Source organism: Crocuta crocuta, unplaced genomic scaffold, assembly GCF_008692635.1.
Source record: "Crocuta crocuta isolate KB4526 unplaced genomic scaffold, BGI_CrCroc_1.0 scaffold30, whole genome shotgun sequence".
NCBI classification, from domain to species: domain Eukaryota; kingdom Metazoa; phylum Chordata; class Mammalia; order Carnivora; family Hyaenidae; genus Crocuta; species Crocuta crocuta.
In genome coordinates, this window is record NW_027528345.1 from 6,878,954 (window position 1) to 6,903,143 (window position 24,190).

Here is a 24,190-nt window from a genome sequence, read left to right on the forward strand (position 1 = left end):
TGGTTCAAAAACCAACTATAAAGCAGAAGATAAGAACACAGAAGAATGATTTACAGATTATAGTAAATTTTAAAAAAGCAAAAATCAGTAAGGATTAGAATTACTTTAAAAAGTTAATTTAATAACAGTCTGCCTTAACAAAAGCAGAAAGTCAAAAACAAGAGAAAACTTCCCCTCAGCCTACATTTGCAACATTTGTTTTAATTCTGATGCTGTTTTTTAGAAACAACAAAATGATGAATGTCCAGGAAAGAGGACTAAACTTCAGATGACAGCCTTGGAGACTGTATCATACATAAAATGTAAAGTAGTAGAATGTTTAGCCTGGAAGAACAGAGGGCTTAAGGCAAAGGTCCACAGTTACCTTCAAATGGAATGGGCTATCCTGAAGGGAGACAGAATCAATGAAGTTAATCAAGTAGACGTCCAAAGACTTCCTTGTGGGTTTTGTTTTGTTTTGTTTTACTTCAAAGATTTACTGAATGCCATAGGTATACTACTAGGCAGTGCTCTAAGTATAGCACTGAACAAAACAGAAATTTCTGCCTTTACATTCAAGTAGGAGAGAAACAATAAACTAAAATATCTAGTATGTTGAGATGTTGAGAAAAATAAAATAATAAGCATACAATTAGTGTGGTTAATAAGTGAAAAAGTAGAGAAACTGTTATTTCATACAAAGTATTTAGGGAAAACCTTTCTGATAAAGTGGCATTTTAACTGGCAATCTGAAAGAAGAGAGAAAATTATGTGAATACCTAGAGGACCTGCATTCTAGGCAGAAAAGAACAGCAAATATGAAAGTCTAAAGGCAAGATGGGGAGCAAGTCTGATATGTTCAAGGAAAAACAGGCAAGTGTAGTTAGAATATAATGAAAGAGGAGGAAAGCAGCAGATGAGGACATAGAGGTATTAAGTTCATGCAATGCCTTAAAGGAAGGCTAAGGGAAACACACTGGCTTCTTCTCTTGAGTGATATAGGCCAGTAGCAGGTTTTAAGTAGCAGTGGCGGCCAAGGAAAAAGCAAGGAGACTAGTCATCTTGGGAGGGAGAAGACAGTGGCCTATACCAGAATAGTAGCAATGGTGATGAAAAGTGATCAAATTCCAGCTATTTTCAAATTACAGCCATCAGGATTTTAGGCAGACTGAATATGATCTATGTGTTACAGAGTAGGAGTACAGAATAATTCTAAAGTATTCTGACCTGAGCAACCACAACAGTGAAACTGACAGATTACTTTAAAAATATTCAGATAGTCATAGGTTACTCTACTTGATATTCATTCAGAAGGACACCATCAGTATCACTTGACAACATGTTACAAATGCAGGATACCTCAGGCACCACTCCAGACCTAGTGAATAAGAATCTGCGTTTTATCAAGATTTGTACATGATTCATATCTATGTTAAAGCCTAAGAAACACTGCTCTAAACAACATCCCAACTTAACTGATTTTAGAGGCATACTGTATTCCTGGTATGATCTATAATTGAGTGTAATCTTTATTTGGGGAAATTCATACCATACCATCTCCCCTGGGATCCTTAATATCTAAGAATAAAAAATATTTAAGTTGAGAGTTAATTAAATGTGATAAAATGTTAATTTGAAAATTAAAACAATATTTTAAAGTTCTAGGCAGTTCTCAAAAGATGCAACACACCATTGCTTTATGTAGCTAAATAATTTATGTTCTACGGGATAGTCTATTCTATGCTGTTTTCACCTTCCCTCCCTTAAAAATATTAAGCTTGTATTTTTATATTAATATATAAATTATAATTAAAATTTTACAGTAAGTANGTTTATCACTCAATCAAGTTACGGACTGCCCTTCATCACGTCAGAAATCTGCTTACAAAACTGTGTTCCAAATTCTTTTAAGTTAATGTGCTGCTTCCTGAATATATCATGAATTAACTACTGCCATAACTAAAATAATTACGCCACATTACCAGTATATTCATTCAAAATGATAAGGTTTTAGAATTTTACTAGATAAAAATCACAAGTTTTAATTCAACAACTTACAAACTTTTAACTTGTTCATGTTTATTTGTTCTATCTGCCTAGTTTCCAGGTTTTAATCTAAGGATCCATGGTTTTTAATACATGTTTTGCTTTAAAATTCCAGTAAAGGGAGCATAGGAATACAATATAGACTCATGGTCCTAAGCTAGTAAAATCTGTGGTCAATAAAAAAAACCTAAGAGATAAGCTATGGGTGGACAGGACTATCCCTCCTTGTGGTTACCCAAAAAGTTATATATAACTTTATTTCATGATATTAACTATATTTATGACTTTTTTTTTATTTTTTTTAAAAAAAAATTTTTTTTTTAATGTTTTATTTATTTTCTAGGAGAGAGAGAGAGACAGCGTGAGCAGGGGAGGGTCAGAGAGAGAGGGAGTCACAGACTTGAAACAGGCTCCAGGCTCTGAGCTAGCAGTCAGCACAGAGCCTGACGCGGAGCTCGAGCCCACGAACCGTGAGATCATGACCTAAGCGAAAGTCGGACGCTTAACCGACTAAGCCACCCAGGCGCCCCTATATTTATGACTCTTAATCATGTCATAGTCTACCTAGACTACTTATGAGTTCAGCTAAGTTCAGTAAATTAATTATCTATAAATTAAACCGAATTTCTTCTAATTTTGGTTTACCTCAAATAAATTTCAAAGAATGGTTCTTCATTCTTGACTTTAAGTTAATTCTGTTTACTTTACACTGACTTTAATTAACAAATTTCAATCTTTAATGTCTCTCCCAGGTTCCACCTTTCCAAGCTAAAGTATTTTTAAGTTTGTTATCTGTAACATAATCTTAACAAAAAAATTTTTACTGTTTGTTTATTTTTTAAGGAGAAAGAGACATGATGTGAGCAGGGGAGGGGCAGAAAGAGAGGGAGACACAGACTCCAAAGCAGGCTCCAGGTTCTGAGCTGTTACGCAGAGCTCAACGCAAGGCTCAAACCTATGAGAGCTGTGAGATAATGATCTGAGTCAAAGTAGGACACCCAACGGAGCCACCTAGGTGTCCCCCTACCATAATGATCTTAATTATATCTTCCCGGTTACCCTTTTTATTTCATAATATATTGCTTCTGTATGTATTAGAAATACTATTCCAAATATGTCCATAAGCAGTTTGGGAAGAATGACTTAATTTAAAAAATTTATTTATCATAAAAGCCATCAACCTTTAGACATGGAATTAAAAAAAAAAAAAAAGCACTGACAGAAATCAGTTTTCAGGAACTCAAAACTCATTCTCCCACACCAACCCTGGAATACATGGAAGCGAGAATCCCAGGCCAGTCACTACAGTGCATTCAAGTTAACAGCAGCGTAGAAGAGAGTTCAGTTCTCTAGAACAGGACTGCCCAAAAGGGAATTGTTCAATCAAGCACTTGAAATGAGGCTAAAAGAGGAACTGAATTTTTCATTTTATTTAGGTTCTAATTAATTTAAATTTAAGTAATCCAATGTGGTTTCTGGCTACTGTGGATAGCACAGCTCTAGGATATAACTACCATCCTCTATAAAAGAAAATGGTTTCAAGTTACAGGTGAGATGCTAACAATGTATTTTCTATTGTAGTAGTTGCTGAAGCACCTCAAGTTTTAAGGAATCAGAGAAGGGACCAGAGGTTCCTCATAATGGAAACCAAACATTTTGGCTTTGGCTAGCTCCATTTAAAATTCCTATTTTCCCTTCTTCTCCTCTTCTCTTCCAAAACCTGTTTCCTTCCATCTACTACAAAACAGAATTTCTTCCCTCTCCAATTCACCTCAAACCTTGCTCTCCTTTCTTCCTCCCTACTGTACTTCAAGCAAGTCCGTGGTATCTAAAGATACCTAGATTCAAATCCCAGCTCCACAGCCATGCAATAAATGGCCGTTATTATCATCATTTTTATTACTGCAAGTAAGAACAAAAAATAGGGAAGGGTAATAAAAATGTCAATAGCCCATTTCTTTGCTTTCCATTGACAGAAGTGAAAGACGAAGGCAAATACAGGACCAAAAAAAAATACAAAATAACACTTCTAAGTAATAACTAAATTGATCTAGTCTACTAAGATTCTGTCAAAAGTATACAGATATCAGGAGCACCTGGGTGGCTCAGTTGGTTAAGTATCCAACTTTGGCTCAGGTCATGATCATGAGTTCATGACTTCAAGCCCCACGTTGGACTCTGTGCTGAGAGCTCAGAGCATGGAGCCTGCTTCAGATTCTGTCTCCCTCTCCCTCTGCCCCTCCCCCACTCATGCTTTCTCTCAAAAATAAACATTTAAAAAAAGTTTAATTAAAAAAAAGTACAATCAGACCCTCTGGGTCAAATAAAGAAGACATATGAAAAGTCATGAGAAAGTTTAACTCTATTTCCTACCCCACTTTCAAACCCAATCCTGCTATTATAGACTCTACCAGAGAAGGGCACAGATAAGACAAACGGGAGCCAGGTCTGAATGAAAAGGATTTTGGGAAAAAGTAAGAACTTCCCCTGTGCTGGGTATACTTATGCCAAGGATATCTTCATGAAAATGCTAAATACACTGATTCATATGGCTAAGGTATTCAGAGAATCCAGTGACTCCCAGAACCTTACTCTATTTCTTTCTACTTTATTTCTAATCTTTTATCCAATATAAACCAGTCCCCAAATTCAATCCTCTGTCCAAAAAAAATCAATTAAAAAAGAGGGGACTTTAGTAAGGTACTCTGAGTAGTATATTTCAGTGATTAATGATTTGGGTGCTGGTGTCAGGCCAACTTGTGCTTATGACATTATCTAGCAGTAATAAGCATTCAAATGTGAACCATTACTATTAAATGCAGGATCTTCCATCCCATTTCAGGTCTTAAATAAAGGCATTAAGTGCCACCCAATCATCTACATAAAAAATTTGATCCTCCCTTTCAGAATGTTATTTTTCACCTGAAGAAACCACAGGAAGGCTATTTTGTATTGATGTCTAGGAAGGGATAGTGTCCATTATTGTAGGCCAGTGGTCAAAAAAATGGCTGCTTTTGATCTACAATGGCAAAGATGAGTAACTACAACAGAAACCATATACTCTGCAAAGCCTAAGGTAATGATGTTTTGGCCCTTTCCATAAAAAGTTTACATTTGTGGCTCAGTCTCTCATTGCAGAGAGCTCTTCAAGCTTTCTTAAGCATAGGCATCTATCTACATTTATATTCAACCCGTACTCTGGCACAACAGTTACTTATTATACACCTGAGTCAATGGTTCTGCAATGTTGTCCTTGAGTTCCTTTTAAAACTCCTCTGAAGGCTATGTGATTTTGTTGATTTATCTACATTTATTTTATCAATCTGGCTTAAACTGTCACAGATATTTGCTCTAGTGCCTCCAACTAATTCACTTCAGAGTAGGGTTAAGGCAATCAACTCCTTCAGCTTAATAATTATTTCTTTTCCAGTCTCTCTGTAACATAATCAACTCAGTCCTGCTCTGTCACTGTTGGTTTTTAAATCCCTTACAAAACGTTCCCAAAGTTTTGTTTTTCTCCCTGAGTTCTACTGTATAATTTTATTAGACTTTGTAAGTAGACTTCTTTGCTTCAAGTAAGCTATTCTGACATGTTTTTGTTTAAAATATCCCTAACCAACATGTTTGTTGTCAGAGCTTTAACACCAGAAGTGTTCAGTATAGAGACAGGAATGGCCCTTCAAGTATAGGTTTAAAAAAAAAAAAAAAAAATAAAACTGTCTAGGTTCAAATTTCAACTAGTCTGCCACTTCCTAGCTGGAAGACCTTAACCTCTTTGAGCCTGTTTCCTCATCTATCAAATGGAGATAATAGTAATAACCACTTCAGTCATTGTGAGGACTAAATTACATAATCACTAATCCTTTTAAAGTGCCTAGCAGCAGGACTAGCACAGAAGAACTCAACAACTAGCAGAGGCACAAACACATGAACAGGAACAACACCCTACCCCAAAAATCTTAGGTATACCATACAATATAAGACTGGTAAACCTATATGACTCTAAGAACAGATTTTCATTATTAAAAAAACTTCTGTATTTCAAATATCCACATATAGAAAGAATGTGCAGAGTAAAAAGGTCACAAAATTTAAAGTGTCAAATAGCTTTTCAAATAGACCTTATATAAGGATAAATATGTTCTTTATTCTACATAGATAGTATTCACCAAAATTCCTATTTATCTGGAAATAAAAAGGTTGATGCAAGACAAAGAAAGACTAGGACTCCAAAAATAATACTAAGATTTTTGTATCATATTTCCTATTTTATATAGTTATAGGAGATAAAATACTACTAAATACTTTTAGCATGGCAACTCCAGCAAAAAAGAGGTCATAGTTAAGTAAAGCTACAACCACAATTTCTTAGGTGGTACCTAAAAGTGTCATTTTAAGTTTTTTTTAATAAGTATACAAATATTCACAAGCCCTCTTACCTTTAAGATTCTTCAGATCAAGTGGTTATATAATCAGTTTTCCATCAAATGATTCTGTAGAGGGAATTATGAAAATCAGTCCTTTTACTTCACTTTCACCCAGCTACTCCCATATTAATCTTGGGTTTAGAATAAAAGAGAACAAGAAAATATAAAGAATAATTTATTCCAGAGGTCCCTGAATGTGAATACAATTTATTTAGAATGTATGACAGAGTTAACCCTATGCCTTCAAATATGAGGATACAAACAGGTAATGGAGAAAAACAATAATAAAAACATTTTTGCTTAGTGAGAGAAGCACAAAAAGTCACATTTCAGCATCTAGGAAAAAAGCAATTGAAAACAACGTAACGAAGAATTAGAAAAAATCTACCCCAACTAATGCACTGGTCATATCACCTGAGAAGACAATTTAGAAAAAGATACAGTAATTTAACAACTACTAGAATTCAATTACTTCCTGAACTCCAGATCTTAAGTACACTTAACCAGTAATCACTTTTTCCCTCTCTTTTTTCAAAAAGGCCCTATACCACACTCCCCACTTTACTACAGCTTGTCTTTCATTTGTTTATTCATTCAATAAGTATTTAGTCAGTGCTCCTATTTTCTAGGTACCATCAGGTCTTCTGCACTGACACACCAGACGAAAACAGAAACCAACAATTACGATGCAGTCCACAAGTGCTGCAATTGGGGTAAGCTCGAGATGGATGTAACAGGAGCATATAATTCATACCAAATCCTTGCAACATATGTGCATTTGTAAAAAAGGCTTCCCAACTGAGACCAAAAGATTTAAAAATATATTTGTCTAGCCCCTGACCATTCTGTACTACTGCAGCATTTCCATCCTTAAAGGACTCAGAACTGGAATTACCAATTTTAACATGACAGTAAGAATTTTAATTTTTCTTTAAGCAAAGAAAGGATACACGCAAATCAGAGCAGATAGGTAAGTTAATGTTCTCGCTATATTGGACTTCCTACATGGAAATGACCATCAGGCAAACATAAAAGACACCACTGTGCCTGACCCCATACCGTGAAGACTTATCCTATAAAACAAAAAAGTTTTTCAGATTAATGGTTAGGACATACATACTGGCAGAGAGAATTATTTTTGTTCTGTCTTCAAATTTTATAATACATTTCAATGCAATTATCTGAGTATATTGATTATCTAACTAAACACCATAAATTAAAAAAAATAATAGGCCTTTAATAAATAAAATGTTCATTCCTTCAACACACCAATTTTTCATGATCACAACAGTTATGTATGTATTTTCAACATCACATTTCTTCAGTAAAAATTATTCTTGATCAGAAAGTACAATAAAGAATTATGATATTTAAATTTACAAAAACAGCAACAAAATTTTCATTTCTACCAATAGCTTCAATTTCACCCAAACTTTATAACTACCAACAGTAAAAGAAATGGATAGGAAATGCAAGACTTTGAATCAATTTTAGTTTTAGTGGGTTCATTCACATGCTGTTATGGTCTGAATGTCTGCATCCCCCAAAATTCATACTCATATTCAAATATTGAAATCTTAACTCCTAAAAGTGATGGTGTTAGTAACTGGGGCCTTTCAAAAGTGCTTAAGTCATAAAAAGCAGAACCCTCATGAATGGGATTAAGGTCTTATAAAAGAGGCTACAGAGAGATCCCAAGCCCCTACTACCAGGTGAGGATACAAGGATAAATCTGTGACATGGAAGAGGGGTCCCATACCCAACCATCCTGCCACCGTAACTATGAGAAATAAATTCCTATTGCTTATAAGCTACCCAGTTTGTGATATTTTAATACAACAGCATAAAGAGAGAAGCCATGTGCTCCGCTTTAAATTACTACTGCACATCAGTCCCTAGAAATAGTTTCTGGTTCAGTTTTTGAGAAGATTATTAGTGATTCAGTTGCTTGTCAGCAGCTGATCAACAACAGGAATTTCTAGGAATCTTTCATATTCAGTTCCTTCATTCTGGGCCTCTATCCAGAAAAAAGCTTGTTTTCCAAGCACTGTTCACTGATGAACAAATAATCTCATATCTTGTTGCTTAGCAAGTAAACTGAAAATAAAAAAGAGGAAGTCATCTACACTTAACCAGTCTTATAACAAAATTAACTTCACAAGGCAATCTAGGAAGTGAAGATATGTTTCAGAATGTCTCTGAAATTGTTGTGCATTGTCTACAACATCATGTGAGAACCAAAAGAGTCAACTAATATGAGGCATGCCACCTCATACTAAGCTCTACAGTGACCAGTAACCTAATTCTTTTTTTTTATTTTTTTTAATGTTTTATTTATTTATGAGAGAGAGAGAGAGACAGCATGAGCAGGGGAGGGTCAGAGAGAGAGGGAGACCCAGAATCTGAAGGAGGCTCCAGGCTCTGAGCTGCCAGCACTGAGCCTGATGCGGGGCTTGAACCCACGAACCATGAGATCATGACCTGAGCTGAAGTTGGACGCTTAACTGACTGAGCCACCCAGGCGCCCCACCAGTAACCTAATTCTTGAAACAAATAATTTTTAAAAGGAATAAAGACTAAAAGTCTCCAAAGTGAAAGGCAAACCAGAAATCCTCAGGCAGAAAATATAGATTAAACTTAAAATAGGAAAAGTTTTTCAAATGTTAAATAATTATGGAAAATTAAGAGTTCATGAAGACTATGCTCTAAGAGAGAAATTAATGTTCCTATTTCTTTTTACGTTTAATGTAACATCATCTCAACAGAGCTTGCACTGCTACACACAGGATCACACATATATTTTTTAAAAATGTAACTAACAAACCATATTTAACCAAAATATTGAGATTCAAGTAGCCATGACATTCCAAAATTGATAGTAAGTAAACTGGGGAGTTCTGGTTCTGGGTAAAATGGAGTAAGCACATTCCACCTTGTTAATCTCACTGACTGAAACTATAAAACCCAGACAGAGTAAATGGAGCAGCTAATTGAAATTTTGAAAGTAAATAATAGCAAGTAGACTGGGGAAGAGCCCAGAATCTGATATATTATCAAACTGGGAGTGAGCTTATAATTTTTCCCATCCAGTTTTGCCCCAGCCTGTGTTTAATGGAGCCTAAAACCCAGAAAGTGGCTGTTGGTAACAATAGAGGAACTGAAAGCTCTAGGAAAAGCCCTCTATTTCTATCCAAAGAGAAGAAAAGGAGTCTCTTAATTGCTTAAAAAGGGTAAGGGAAATCTCATCTTTTTTCTGTTCTTCATTCCCCACCACCCAATTCTCTTACGGTGACAGCTACAACAGGGGCAACAGCAGAGCCAGCAGGAGCCTAAAACTCTGAGGGAAAGGGACCATCCTCACTGACTGAAGAAACTGGACTATTTTCAATTTTTCTCCTGTTTTCTGTCACTTGGCTCCAGATGCAATTGTCCATGCACCACAGTGGAACAAATGAAATGAAGATTGGGGTTTCCAGCCAGAGGACAGAAAAAGTGGGGGGGGAAGGAGGTCCCAGGGATCTAGAAAATACCCTGGGCATAACAGAGGGGAAAGCACTTAGCAAGGTATAAGTTGTTTATGAACTCCTAGCTCACCCCTAAGCTGCACATCTATAGATTTAACCCTAAGCAGGATACCATAGGCTCTAAAATATAAGATAAAATATAAGATAATTATAAAATATAAGACTAAAATATAAGATAAACCCCCATGCAGGTCAGATTGGCTACAAAGTAGTACACATAGGGGAGAAATCCAAATAGTACTACAAAGATTTTGAAAGCAGAACATATTAAAACTGCAACCTAAAGAAAACTGGTTGGAGCTTGTGGCCTAAAAGCCAACTGAATCAACTGCCTCCCAAAACAAAAATGATTCTCCATATCATTTAAATAAGACACTAAGATTCATATCATAATGTTCAAAATCTCCAAAACACATCCCAAAATTACTTGGCAGAGAGAACAGAAAAATCTCTACACTCCTGTGGGAAAAGAGAAATCAACAGAAACTAACACTAAAATAACACAGATATTAGAGCACTGGATGAATTATATGTCAGAGACTTTTAGAGCAGGTATAAAAATGCTCCACAAGAGCAAATATTCTTAACACAAACAGAAAAAAAAAGATCTAAAGTACCATCAAATGAAAATTTTAGAACTGAAAAATGCCATTACTAAAAGAGAAAATATACTGGACAGATTCAGTAGCAAGAATGAAAAGTCAATGAACTTGAAGACAGATCAAAAGTACCCAATGTGAACAACAGAAAAAATATTGAAATAAGTATCAGTGTCTCAGGGACCTGTGGGAAACAAAACCTTAACATTCATGTCAAGAGTCTGAGCAGAGGAAAATGAGTGCAGTACAAAAAAAAGGAAGACAAAGAGAAATAACGGCCAGAAACTCCCAAATTTGGTGTAAGATAAACCTCTACATTCAAGAGGCTCACAAATTCCAAACGGTACTGATATCCATGCCTATAGTCAACCCGCTAAAAGTTACAAAATATCTTGCAAGCGGATTGAAAAAACAAGGCATTAATTATGAGGGGAAGGTGGGTTAATGATATGAATAACTTGGTATCTCATCAGAAACTACATTGGCCAGGGGCGCCTGGCTGACTCAGTTCGAAGAGTATGTAACTCTTGATCTTGAGGTTATAAAGTGGAGCCCAAAATCAGTTGTAGAGATTAAAAATAAAATCTTAAAAAAAAGAAAAAGAAAAAGAAACTAAATAGCAGAGGAAGTGTAACAACACTCTTAAAGTGCTAAAATAGAAAAGAACTGTAAACCTAGAATTCTCATATCTAGTGAAATCATCCTTAAATACAACACGAGAAATGATGGAAGAGCAACAGAAGTGATAAATATCTGGATAAATATAATTAACTATCCTCTTCTTGAATTTTTTTTAAATGTTTGGTAAATTAAAAGCAAATGTTACAACACTTTCTAATAAGATTTCCAATATGTAAATGTAACTAACACAAGACAATTACAACATACAGAGAAAAGGCTAAAGGGACCTACAGGTGAAAAGATTTTCACATTTCATCTGAAATGATAGGGGCGCTTGGGTGACTCAGTTGGTTAAGCGTCTGACTTCGGCTCAGGTCATGGGCTCAGGTCATGATCTCACCGCTCGTTGGTTCAAGCTCCGCATATGGCTCTGTGCTGACAGCTCAGAGCCTGGAGCTTCCTTTTGATTCTGTCTGTCTTGTCTGTCTCTCTCTCTCTTTCTCTCTCCCTGCTCTTCTCCCACTTGTGATCTCTCTCTCAAAAACAAATAAAACATTAAAAGATTCTGAAATGACAAAATATTGATTCTAAGGAAACTGAATAAATAGATGTATTATGATCCTCAGAGCAATCATTTAAAAAGTGATATACAGGGGCGTCTGGGTGGCTTAGTCGGTTAAGCGTCCGACTTTCGCTTAGGTCATGATCTCGCGGTTCGTGGGTGCGGGCCCCGCGTCGGGCTCTGTGCTGACTGCCAGCTCAGAGCCTGGAGTCTGTTTCAAGTCTGTGACTCCCTCTCTCTCTGACCCTCCCCTGCTCACGCTGTCTCTCTCTCTCTCTCCTAGAAATAAATAAAACATTTAAAAAAATAAAAATAAAAAAATAAAAAGTGATATACAAGCAAAAACACAGTAAGTCAAAATGGAATACTAAAAAATGTTCAAATAACCCAAAGAAAGAAGTTACATAAGAGGGAACCAAAAAATAAAAATAAATAGAATGGTAAAATTAAATCCAAATATATCAATAGATAAAATATATAAGATGCAGCAAAAGCATGACTGCAGGAAAGTTCAGAAAAGGTCTCAAATCAGTGACCTAAACTTCTATGTTAAAAAGCTAAACTAGGGGCGCCTGGGTGGCTTAGTCGGTTAAGCGTCCGACTTTCGCTTAAGTCATGATCTCGTGGTTTGTGGGTTCGAGCCCCGCGTCGGGTTCTGTGCTGACTGCCAGCTCAGAGCCTGGAGCCTGCTTTGGATTCTGTGTCTCCCTCTCTCTCTGACCCTCCCCTGCTCGCGCTGTCTCTCTCTCTCCTAGGAATAAACAAAACATTAAAAATTTAAAAAAAAAAAAAGCTAAACTAAAATTAAATAAAAATATGTACAAAGCTGGGAAAAAAGAAATAAAGAGAGTAGAAATCAATGAAATTGAAAACAGAAAAACAGAAAAATCAATGAAACCCAAACCCCATTCTTTGAAAAAAAAAATCAATAAATATAAGCCTCTGGCAAAACTGACTAAGCAGAATACCACTGAATAGCCCTAGTACTGTTTAAAGAAATTAAATCTGTAGTCCTCCAAAAAAAGAAATCTCCAGGCCCAGATGATTTCCCTGGTGAATTTTACTAAACATTTAAAGAAGTAATACCAGTTCAACACAATCTCCTCCAGAAAATGGAAGATAAATACTTCCCAACTACCCTGATACGAAAACCGGATAAAGATAGTACAAGAAAGAATTGATAAACCAGATATAATCTAAATAAATTATGGCGCATTCAGACATACATGGAATACTACTCAACCAAAACAACAACAACAACAAAAAAAACCGAAACAACAACAATAAAAAAAAAACCCAAAAAACAAAAAAGGAAAGGACTGGAACTTCACTCAACAACTTGAATGAATCTTAAAGATAATATACCGAAAGAAGCCAGTCCCAAAAGGTCACATACTACACAAGTGCATTTATATGACATTCACAAAAGGTAAAAACTGTAATGATAAAGAACTGTTATCACTGGTCACCTGATAACAATTTGGGAAAGGTTTAACTACAAAGATAGTGATGAGGGAGCTTTTTGGAAGTAATGGAACCATTCTGAATCCTGACCCTGATGGCAGGACTACAAATACATATATTAAAAGTCACAGAACTACAAACCTCCAAAATGGTCAATTTTAACATATTTAGTAAAATTTAAGATGTTTTAAAAGTTAAGACTAATATGAGAAAACAATTTTTGGCTAGAACATAAACTGTTAACATTTTCAACAAAGGTACTGTTTCACTGACAACTTCATAGTCTCAGTCTTTCCAATGGTGCTACAATATCACCAACACAGAGGCCACCCGTGTTCTATCACCACTGATGAGAGGAGGTATTTTAATTTTCTATTTCTGGTTCCTACATTTCTGTAACACTAAAAGGTCATATATTCTATAGCCCATGGAGACTGAGAGATTAAAAGCACAATTTCACAATTAACACTAAATTTTTTCCCAGTATTTTTTTAATGTTTATTTTTGAGAGAGAGCAAGCAGGGGAGGGGCAGAAAGGCGGGGGGACAGAGGATCTGAAGCAGGCTCTGTGCTGACAGCACAGAGCCCAATGCAAGGCTCAAATTCATGAACCACGAGATCATGACCTGAGCCTAGTCAGAGGCTTAACCAACTGAGCCACCTAGGCGCCAGGCGCCCCACAACCCCACTAAATTCTAAGGCAGTGATGTAAAAATAGATCAGTTCCAAGACCCTACTAATGGTATGGAGCTGAGCAGTTTTTCATCGTTTGGGGGAAGAAAAACACTACAGTTGACACCCAATTGGGTTATACTCTTATGTGACAGGTGTCCATTCTACGAGAATACATCTACGATGCAGTACTTTATTTCTTTGGAGAGACAGAAAGAGCGTGCACATAAGTGGGGGGAAGGGCAGAGGGACAGGGAGAGAGCATCTTAAGCAGGCTCCACACACAGCATGGAGCCTGACGCAGGGCTTGATCTCAAAACCATTAAATCATGCCCTGAACTGAAATTAAGAGTCTGACACTTAAGTGAATGAACCATCCACAATACTTTATTTTAAAAAGAAAAATAAGTGCTTTCTATGTGCCTGGATACATTATCATAAAGAGTTTGATAAATCAAATGAAAGGCTTCCACTATTTCTCCAAATGAGAAACATTATAAGGCAGTATCATCTCACATGTCTTTCAATAATTTCAATACATATATTTATGCAATTCTGTCACAGTTCTTAAGATCAAGTCCTGCATTGGTTTCTGTGCTGATAGTGCGGAGCCTGCTTGGGATTTTCTCTCTCTTCCTCTCTCCCATGGGCCTCCCCTGCTCATGCATGCACATGCTCTCTCTCTCAAATAAATACACTTAAAAAAAAAACCTACTTAATATTTATGCAATTCTTATTTAACAACTCCACTGCTGTTTAAGGTATGGCGGAGGGAATAGGAAGCTGACTGCAATCTTCACTGGTCTTCAAGACTCCCCTCTCCATTTTCACATCCCTATCTACTAAAACACGATGACGTAATTAATTCAAGTGGTAAAGGCAAACTTAATGCTCTTACATGGTTTCTTTCCATCAGTAATTCCTCAATGCTTAATACAGGTCCCCTGAAGGGAAGAGTAACAAGTGTGGAAAAGCAGAGTTTACATTCAGAAGATTAAGTGTTATGCCTATTAAAGGCCAAAAAAAAAAAAAAAAAAAAGCAAAAAATAGTGAGGTGTGAAGAGATTCATCTCACAACCAATGACTCAAGGGAACTATCTCAAGAGGAGCCCTTGGGATCAACACCATACCCTCGTATCTCACAAGCAGAACAGCCAAGAGAAGAAAGGCATCCTGGATGGAAGTATCGGAAGTGGAGGAAGAACTGGTATCTTTTTATCTTCTTTTCTAATCCAAAACAGAAACACTATCAATTATATCTTTAATTTAACCCTCGTCCTACATTAGAAAGACTCCCAACTGGAAATGGCAATCTCCGTTTACCCACATCCCAAAAACATATATAGCACAGGAAACACCTGCAAATAAAATAAATCCTAAGATTTAAAGAAGAGGAATTAATGACAGTAAGTAACTGAATATGAATGCTTGTTACAGAAGAATGGAAATGGATTTCATCTATGACAACAGGGAAAAAAGGGACTATGTTCAAAACACTGCTTCTTGAAATACTGCTCTGTTCTGTTTAAACAAAATTTCACCAACCTTACGTTATACAGTTTCAATTCCAGAAATTAGTCTCTTATTTATACAGATGTTAAATGTCATTCTTTGGTTCCTCAGGAATTGCCACTCTCTAATACTCTCTAAATTGGTACAAACTGCTATAGTGAAACAACTATTGAAAAAAGAAAGCAATTGTTTCGTGTAGTAAGCAGGGCATTCACTCTCTTTACTCCAGCCCTGCCTATTATCTGAATTTCTTAATCTTGCTAGGTAGTTATCTCAGGTAAATACAATGTTATGTTACCTAGGTATATAATCAATGTATTCTCTAATGAATATTTCACATATAACTTGAGGCATTCTACAATCCTACTTCTATAAAACATTACTATTCTAATCTGGAAATATGTTATTACTTATGATGAAAACTTACTTTAAAAATAAAAAAGAAAGAACATTCTTTTACATTCACATCAGGTGTGGGTAGATATTGGGATTCTTTCCTAATGTAATTTTATTATAAATGCTTCAAATGCCTCAGGAGCTGGACTTTTAGGTATGCCTTCCATACTATTTCTAGTTATTACTTTCTGACATTTTCTAAGTTACCTCATTTAGTTTTTACAGTATTTTGCAAAGACATCTCCACCTTATATACAATGAAATTAAGTAACCTAAGGTCAGAAAGCCAGTTATAAGTAGTAGGATACGAACTCACAAGCCCTATGTCAGAAAAGAAAACAGATATTAATCTGAGTCAGATATTAATAGTTTTAACACTTCTGTAATAAATGAAAGACAGAGGTTCTCAGGAGACAAATGGTAGCTATAAAAAATAAAGAAACAAGGATGCCTGGATGGCTCAGTCAGTTAAGCCTCTGACTTTAGCTCAGGTCATGATCTCTGTGCTGACAGCTCAGAGCCTGAAGCCTGCTTTGGATTCAGATTCCATCTCCCACTGCCCCTCTCCTGCTCAAGCTCGCTCTTTCTCTCTCTCAAATATAAACAAACATTAAAAAAGGTATACTTAAAAAATAGAGAAACAAACAAATTTTAGAATTGAAAAATACAGTATGTGAAATAAGACCTCAACAACAGACTGGAAATATAAAGGAATGAGTCAGCAAATGTGAGAAAGAAATGATCTGATCTGAAGAACAGAGAAGTGAAAGAAAATGAAGAGTCTTTGGGTCCTATGGACAAAATCCAAAGTTCTACTTAATGCCATTTGAGTTGTAGAAAAAATAAGAGAAAGAGACTGGGTACCTAAAGAAATTTTTGAAGAAACAATTTCTAAAACCTTCCCAAATTTCAAAATTCACAAATTTTAGGACATACCAAATAGGATTAACTCAAAAGAAAGATAAACATGCTTAGACAAATCATAATTAACTGCAAAAAAGTGAAGGTTAAAAAAAAATACATATTTACAATAAGGAAACACAGCATACAGAGAAAATTAATGATTCAAATTACTGCAAATTTCTCATCAGAAACAATGGGATCCAAGCAAGACATCTGTAGTGCTAAAGAAAAGAATTGTCAACCAAGAATTCTATACCTAACAGAGAAACCTATCAGAAATGAAAGTGGAAAAGGTGAATTCAGTCAAGGAAAAAAAAAAAAAAAAGGCTATTTTTTTTAATGTTTTTTATTTATTTCTGAGAGCGAGAGCGCGAGCAGGGGGAGGGTCAGAGAGAGAGGGAGACACAGAATCTGAAATAGGCTCCAGGTTCTGGGCTAGCTGTCAGCACAGAGCCCAATGTGGGGCTCGAACCCACGAGCCTGAGCCAAAGTTGGACACTTAACCAACTGAGCCACCTAGGCGCCCCAGCAAGGCTACTGTAAAAGATATGCTAAAGGAAATCCTTCAAGTTGAGGAGAAATAATATGAGAGAAACTAGAAATTTCATTAACAAAGAACAAGAAAATAGTTAATAGCTAAAATAAGAGACTACTTTTCTCCTCGTAACTTTTTTAAAAAAATATACGATTACTAAAAATAAAAACTATATTACTGTCTGGTGGGGTTTTCATTCCATATACATGTAATACATGCAACAACTTTAACATAAATGTCACTGGGGAAGTTGTCTGGCTTCTACTCTCATTTCAAGTAGTAAAAATATTAACTCCACATAGATTGTGAATGTCTTGGTATACATATTTTAATCCCTACAGCAGCACTGTCCAACAGAAATACAGTGTGAGCCACATATGTAATTTTAAATTTTCTAATAGCCATATTTTAAAAGTTAAAATGTCAATCTAGTATATTTTATTAACCCAGTATGTTTAAATATTAACATTCAACATGTAACCAGTACAAAAACTTATTAAATGAGACACTGTATATTCTTTTTGTGGTAGTAAGTCTTTGAAACCTGGTGTGTATTTTACATCTACAGCATATCTCTCAATTCAAAGTAGCCACATTTCTAGTTGTCAAGAGCAGGCCTAAAGCAACCACTAAAACATAATTTAAAGAGATATAGTAAAAAAGTCAATAAATGAATTTAAAGTAGAACGTTAAATATATTCACGTAATTGAATAAAGCGCAGGAAATGGGGAACAAAACAGTATATATCAATAATTACATGTAAATAACCTAAACACAGTAATTAAAAGATCATCAGATTGGATTTTACAAAAACACTAAATTACATACTATCTACTAGAAACTCAGAAAAAATTTTAAAACATTTCTGAGTATAGTTAACAATGTTACATTAGTTTCAGATGTACAACAGTGATTCAACTTCTCTATATGTTATGCTATGCTCACAAGTATAGTTACCATCTGTCACCATATAATGTTATTACAATATTACTGACTATATTTTCTATGCTGTGCCTTTTATTCCTCTGATTTACTCATTCCATAACCGAAAGACTATCTCCCAATCCCCTTTATCCATTTTGCCCATCCTCCCACACTCCCCTTCCCTCTGGCAACCATCAGTTTGTTCTCTGTATTTACAGGTCTGAGTCTGCTTTTACTTTAAATATAAAGACATAGGTTCAAATGAAAGAATGGAAAAAGATATGCCATAGCAGTAGTCAAAGAAAGTTGGAGTAACTATACTAATATAAAATATATTTTAAATTTCTCTCAAGGGCTTGACTGGCTTTGTTCCTCCTTCATTCAGTTTTAATCTACTGTAGCAATTTTGTTTTGTAGCAGTTTTGAAACAATAAAGCTACTTTCTGTTTCATGCATCTTCCTCATATTACTCATGTTGCTGTCTAAGTAACTGCACATGTGTACTACAGTTCCTAAAGAAATATGGCCTTAATGCACTAAAGCTGTCCTATCTGAAGGCTCTTCTATGATAAGATTTCCAGGTGAATGATAGCTTACACATTTTTAAGTTATTAATATTTATTCCCCATTAGAACAATAATTTAAGGAAACAATTTTCTTGACAGGCGATGTAGGCATACAAAATAGTGTTACAAGTATATTTACCTTAACAGATCATTTATCATTTGTAAGCTGTTTTACTGATCCCAGAGAATTTTCAAGGCAGTGTTGCCATGGCTGCTCTCTTTAATATTTGTTTCTGTTTTTGCTTACTTTAAACTGTTGAACTACTACTTTGGCCACATTGGAATGGCATTGGAATACAAAGACAGATTAAGATACAACACCCCTTCCTGCTGCAAAAAGTAGAGCTGAAGAAACAGGACACAAAAGATGAACAACAGAATAGCATATGCTAAGTGCCAAATGTGAACTATAGGCATTTTTGAGGACTAATTTAGTTAGAAAGAATTCATTCAGGACAGCAATAGCAGATAAGAGTAAAGAATAATTATGGGCCAGAATGTAAAGGGACTTAAAGTCCAAGGCAGGACTTAAATTGTGTTTTGTAAAAAGTGGGAAATTGCTAAGGAAAAGTACACCTCTATCACATTTATCTAGTTTGACATGTTTAAAATGGGGGTTTTAAAAATAATGCAGCAGCAGGAAGTGGGAGAAGAGAGAAAAGTATGGAAAACTAGTTAGGAAAAAAATGGAAGAACAATGGGGAGCAATAAAGAAGGCCAATTAGGAATAAGCCTCTCGAGGGCAAAGGCCATGTTTCATTCCCAGACCTAATAGACACATAGGTATCAACAAACCTGGAGCACAAGTTTATAGGTAGGGGAAATGCTTACCCAGCAATCAACTGTGACATGTTTTTGCACATTTAATACTCAAGTACCAAACCACTTGTTACATCTTTGCACATTTATTCTGACATGCCTTTGCACATTTAATCCTCAAAATACCATACTACAGTACATTTTAAAAATTTAAACACCACCAACATTGAACGCTAGTAACACTGCATTAAAAGGGTTTGAAAAATCACTAAATGGAGTTAACTTAAGGGTGTAAGACAATAGAGATGGAGTTAGCTTCTATTATCACTAGACTTAGGTAAATGTTACTTAAAATAGGTGAGGATACTGATTAAGTCACAAATAAAAGGTGACAATCAGTATATGGGAAAACTAAAATGCAAAGCTGGGTCTGATGGACTCCAAAGAACTAATTTTTTTTATTTTTTTAATGTTTATTTTTGAAAAAGCATGAGCAGGGGAGGTGCAGAGAGAGAGGGAGACACAGAATCCAAAGCAGGCTCTAGGATCTGAGATATCAGCACAGAGCCTGACATGGGGCTTGAACTCACAGACCACGAGATCTTAACAGACTGCACCACCCAGGTGCCCCCCCAAATAACTAATTTTTACCTTACTGTCAAAATTACATTAAGACTCCCCCTGAAAGTACATCTGAGAACTCAGGTAAAAGGGAAAATGAGGAAATTTAGTCTTATCACACCAGAGATGTGAGAGTCTCAAGAGGGTTTAAATTTTAAAGTAAGCACATATCTGATCATAATTTTCATTAAAATTTCAGTGTGATAATCTCTTATAAAAACAATAAGTACAGTTTTTCAGAAAACATATCTGCATGTTGGTTTTCTGCCTGGAGGTGTTGGAGATCAAGTTAATGAGCAAGGTGTCCATATGAAGGATGGGGAGGAAGCCCAGAGTGAGGTATTGGAACTCTAGCAGAATGGTGAGATCCTCAGTATGAGGTATCTGAGGAGCCTAGAGTGAGGAATGCATCTTGGCACAAGAGATCAGAGCCTAAGAAGAGTGAAAATAATATCCAACACAGGAGAGAAAACAGCAGTGGCAAAAGGAATTTGGTTACATCTTGGTGACTGACCATAAGTAAATAATACGCTAAGGATACTGGGAATCAGGTTTCTCCTTGTAAGAGAAGAGAGTTATAAATTTGGAAAGGGAGAAAATGAAAACAAACATTGGAAAACAAATACAGAAATTGGAAAAACTGGTACCATCTCATGGTTTCCTATATATAGATACAGAAATGAATACAGTACCCAAATCTAGGTTTTCTAAATACCTTTCCCTCTGGAAAACAGTGTGGAGGTTCCTCAAAAAATTAACAATAGAACTCCCCTATGACCCAGCAATAGCACTGCTAGGAATTTATCCAAGAGATACAGAAGTGCTGATGCATAGGAGCACATGTACCCCGAAGTTCATAGCAGCACTTTCAACAATAGCCAAATCATGGAAAGAGCCTAAGTGTCCATCAATTGACAACTGGATCAAGAAGATGTGGTTCTGGGTGCCTGGGTGGCTTAGTCAGTTGAGCGTCCGACTTCGGCTTAGGTCATGATCTCACAGTTCGTGGGTTTGAGCCCGGCGTCAGGCNCCCATATGCTTCCACTTATAGGAGTATTAGGAGACACTAAACAAAGGACCATGGGGGAGGAGAAGGAGAGAGGCTAACCATGAGAGACTTTTGAATACTGAGAACAAACTGAGGGCTGATGGTGGGGGGAAGGGGGGTGATGGGCGTGGAGGAGGGCACTTGTTGGGATGAGCACTGGGTGTTCTATAGAATCCAACTTGACAATAAACTGTGAAAGAAAATAAATAAATAAATATAAGATTTAGTCTACAAAGATATAGATAGATAGATAGATAGATAGATACCTTTCACTCTAAGAAACCACTCTTTAGAGAAACAGCTGATTCTAGGGCTGAAGCAGGGAAAGTATGTAAAAGGTGAACCTGGGACATTTTCTTGCGTCAAACAGTACAGAAGTGCTCAAAGCAAGTCAAAGGAACACAGAAACCAGCTGGAAGGGGCTTTTGGTGGCCAAACTGGGACATTTTGAGAATAAATTGCAAACCTGATATTTATAAAGTCTCAAAATACTTCCCCACAAAATACTTATTAATTACTAAGAAAGGGAGGAAAAAAACTTTGGTGAAGCTTGGGAGACTTCATCTTACTCAAGTGATCAAAGTATACATCATCAGCGATGGCACAAATTGAAATCGTATGCCATAGGATAGGATGCAAGGAGAACACACAACATCATTACTGAGACACTCCTGCCAAAAAACACAATTTAAATCCAACCATGAGGAAATATCAGGCAAATCTAAACTGAGGGACACCTAACAAAAAAAGTAACTTATCTCTTGAAGTGTCAAGGTCATGAAAATCAACAAAAGACTGAGGAATGGTTTTAGGTTGAAGGAGTATAAAAAGACATTACAATTAAATGCAATACAGAATTCTGAACTGGATCCTCTTAACAAATGAAATTACTGTGGAAACTGACAAAACCTGAAGGAGGTCTGAAGAGTTAGATTGTAGTAATATAGTGATGTTAATTTCCTGATTTTGATATATTTTATGTAAAAAAAAGTCCTTATCTTTGGGATGATAAGAAAGCATTGCAGCTTACTCAAGTGGTTCAGGGTTTTAAAAAAAACTTTGTACTTGGGACTTAAGGAGGATGGTGTCTGCAACTTACTCTCAGAGAAAAAAGTTGTATTGCACTTGGGAATTTTCTTAAAGTTTGAAATTGTTTAAAAAAAAAAGATTATCTACAATGTTCATTTATAGTACCTAAAACTAGCATATAAGTAAAATGGTACTCCTTCCAAATGAGGAATATGTGTTTGCACCTCTTCTTATTATAAAACTCTGCTTTAGTATTTATGGGATTCTCAATAACTTTTGATCTATATCCCCACTGCCGAATACAATAACCCCTATTCTGTTCCTTGGTCCCACTGGTCCTATTTCAAAGGCTCAACAGCCACATTAGCTACTGTATTGGCAGCACAGGCCCACAGTATTTCTATCATCACAGAAAGGTCTACTACTAGATAGAACTGACCTAGAGTTTAAGAGGCAAACTGATATAATGAGTAACTAAAGGCCTAAGAGTCAGGTGGAATGGAATTTCTTAGCAAGTCATTTAACTTCTCTAGAGCTTCAGACTCCTTTCTGTAAAATGGATTAATACACCCAACATTGAAAGGCTGCTGAAAAGGTCAAATGAAAATGTATATAAAATGTCTAAAACAGAGTGATTGGCACATAGCAAATATTTGACAAACATTAGATCTCTTCTGTAATGTGGACAGATTATTTCTAAACCTTTGATCTCAGTACTTTTACATCTAGTTAAGTAATTACAGGAGCATCAGTTTGAAAATATGAAGCTTACTATCCTGCTTATTAATAAAAAGGCCAATGAGCTTCCTACTGTTAATCTGAATGAAAAATCTTAGCTCTTTCATTACTCAACTCTCATTAACAATTGACCCTACTGATTACCCTCCCCTTGAAACGCTCTCTTCCTTTGCTTTCTATAGTACTGCACTAAACTCCTACTTCTCTGACCTTCACAGAATTCTTCCGTAGCTTACATTCCTTCCTTAAACCTTTATATTTAGGGGCCACTGTGATCCCATTCTAGTTATATTCCTTTCCTATAGGCAATTCCACCTATAGTTTCAACTACCTATATAAATGACTTCTATTTCCAGTCCATACCTCTCTTCTAAAATCAAGAACCATATTGTCTAACTGCCTATAGAAATTTCCATCTGAAAGTTCCAGGGGTACCTTAAATGCAGTAGGTCAGAATCAAAAGAACCTTGGTCCTTATGGGGTATCACCTTCAACCTAGCTGTTTATCTCTGAAATTTCTATCTCCCTTACTTTTGGACCCAACAGAGGCCTGGTGATTGCAAATCTCATTCACTTTTGCCCACCTTCACAATTCTCAACCTAAATGAAGCTATCCTCATCTCTTTTGAACTACTACTATAAGAGTCTTAACTAATTTTCCCACATCCACTCTTGCTGCTTCCCCTCCCTTTCAAAACCCATCACCATAGGATGAGCACTGGATGTTATATGGAAACCAACTTGACAATAAACTATTAAAAAAAATCACCATAACCATAACTCTGCTTTCTGCAACTACCAAAAATAAGTCTAATTTAGCTTCTAAATGACAACATTTAGTTGCTTTTTGCAACTACCAAAAATAAGTCTAATTTGGCTGTCTAAATGACAACAGTAAGATAGTTATACCACTCTACCCTTAGCTAAGTATTCTTAGTTCCTTCTATACCCTGATAAATCAGTTCCAAGGTCACATTCTGTCATCCTCTCCTTTAAAAATGTTCCCTGAACATAAATCATGGATAAAAGTATAACTTAGCAGTTTATGCAAAAGACTGAGACTTGCATAGTTTAAAGTTTCAAACCACAATTACTATTTTTAATGCTTTAATGTGTCCAGCTGAAAGTAGGTTAACCTATTAAATATTTACTACGCACCTACTATGTGTCAGACATTGTTCAGGTGTTTGGAGACAAAACAATGACCCAAACTGACAAACCCCCTATTCTCACAGAACTTGCCTTAAAGTGAAGAAGAAATACA

The 24,190-nt window shown here is 35.9% G+C and overlaps 1 protein-coding gene across 3 annotated transcripts in view; it reads right to left on the bottom strand.

The window, feature by feature from the left end:
- Positions 1-24,190, bottom strand: part of SCAF11 (SR-related CTD associated factor 11) — a 72,671-nt gene that overhangs the window by 45,658 nt on the left and 2,823 nt on the right. For 2 of the 3 annotated variants that reach the window (XM_077753247.1, XM_077753245.1), the window contains exon 2: positions 6,465-6,518. The exons of the other annotated variant lie outside the window; for it this stretch is intronic. The gene's annotated coding sequence lies outside the window, so the exon portion shown is untranslated. The remainder of the gene's footprint in view (positions 1-6,464; positions 6,519-24,190) is intronic. 3 annotated transcript variants of the gene reach the window in all.